The sequence below is a fragment of the Pollicipes pollicipes genome, unplaced genomic scaffold, assembly GCF_011947565.3.
Source record: "Pollicipes pollicipes isolate AB1234 unplaced genomic scaffold, Ppol_2.1 Scaffold_4295;HRSCAF=5057_pilon_pilon_pilon, whole genome shotgun sequence".
Lineage (NCBI taxonomy): Eukaryota > Metazoa > Arthropoda > Thecostraca > Pollicipedomorpha > Pollicipedidae > Pollicipes > Pollicipes pollicipes.
This window is the reverse complement of record NW_023596461.1, coordinates 19,704,259-19,705,971: the sequence shown is the minus strand read 5'-3', so window position 1 is coordinate 19,705,971 and position 1,713 is coordinate 19,704,259. Positions and strand designations below refer to the sequence as shown.

The 1,713-nt window shown below is 45.0% G+C and overlaps 1 long non-coding RNA gene across 1 annotated transcript; it reads right to left on the bottom strand.

Moving 5' to 3' along the window:
* Positions 1 to 1,393, bottom strand: LOC119097431 (uncharacterized). Its single transcript, XR_005094150.1, has 3 exons — positions 1,281 to 1,393; positions 485 to 599; positions 1 to 154 (listed from the first exon to the last, which is right to left on the bottom strand). It is a non-coding gene; the product is annotated as an uncharacterized LOC119097431 (long non-coding RNA).
* Between the last annotated feature and the right edge of the window lie 320 nt (positions 1,394 to 1,713).

Below are 1,713 nucleotides of genomic sequence, written 5' to 3'. Positions count from 1 at the left end.
AATTAAAAGTGGAAAAATTCAGTCGCGCATACAATGAACGAACGGCTTAACTTCCTAAACATGCCCCTCAGATGTAATACAAGGCGTACAATCAGGAAAGAAATTGTGCATACGAACTCGGGTCTTGGTTGCCATGTCATGTTCTTTGATCAGTCTGAAACAAAAAGAGCAAAGAATTAAGCAAAAATTAATTGTTTTGTGTCGGTCTCTACTTAATGTGTAATTCTACATCCTGTCAGTGTCATAAAACAAAACAAGAACTCGAGCCTTGATCTTTGATCAGCCTGAAACAAAAAGAGCACAAAGTGAAGCAAAAATTAGGTATTAAGTGTCGGTCCCTACATGGTGCATAATTCTGCGCCTTTTAAATGTCATGAAACAAGAATCTAACATTTTATGCTCCTGAAAGCAAATAAACTCCAAACTGCTTTAGGACATGAGCGATAATTATGTATTAAGCAAAGGATAGTTGAGGCTCACTTACCAACAATTGTCCTGCCTAATTTAGTCAAGCAGGTATTCTTGATACCGTGGCGGGATTTTTCAACACCCTTTGATGTGGGGAGCCAGCTTGCATGGCAGCGATCCAGGAAATGTATCTGCAAAACACATTGCTCTTAACAAAAGGTGCAGCAGTCAGAGGACTGACATTATGTGCACATAAGACAAACAGCTACATAGATATAACAAAACTGATTACGACCGGTCGATAAGGGTGCAGTTCGTTTGATTTTATATCTGCGTTCTGAAATCAGGCTAATCCTTTTTGACATACGTTGGGCCTACATATATTACTGTCAACAGTCACAAACTGTGATGTAAAGTCCAGATGATGTATAACAGTAAGGTAAAGCAGCAGCAGCAGCAGCAGCGTTGTCTGTATTAACATTAGATGACAACTGGCCCGGGATGAGGACACACATCTGATCATCCCCGTCCCGAGAGGTAAGGAAGGCACCCAGGAGAGGCAAGAGGGGGAGGGGGAGACGCTCCCCACTTTACCAGTCGGGACACCACAGTAAAGATATAAGGACCATGGAAACAAACGCAAGTGTGGGAGGAGAATGAGATCGTAACCACGAGAGTTATGCCACGTTAGAAGGAGAACAAGAACCTTGACAAAATGAATGGTTGCAACGTACGAGAGCAGGAGCGGACGATAATGGGAAAGTAGGAAACAGTCATACTGTCATAGTCATCCTGATCATTATCATACTGAACATGGGGTACTCCTGACGTCACACCTGATACAGAGTGGTGTACTTTCCCCCGGCCCGTACCTGTGGGGTCGACGCAGGCTCTGAGGGTGCAAGCCCAGGCCCCTCCCAAGCAGGAACACTGGTTACAACCGTCGGTCTTCCTCTCACCGTCCAGACAAACACCGGGATTTACTGTGAAAGGTATCAGCAAATGTAGGTTAAATGTATATGGGTTAAAACCAACAAACCGCTCTATCTTACGTGAAGTGCAAAGCTGGTGTGTAAGCAAATTCTTATATTTGCACTAGACTAAAAGACTAAACAAGGTGCACTAGACGACCAGTGAAGGTCTTTACTGGCATAAGTTCTATGTTGCTGTGCGTACCAATCTCACCACGTCGGCGCCCCCCCCCCCCCCCCCCCCCCTCCTCCATACGGCGTCAGTCCGTTGCACGGCTTCAGTAAGCTTAATGGACAGCATTACATTCATTAGTGCGTCAGAATGGGAGCGGAC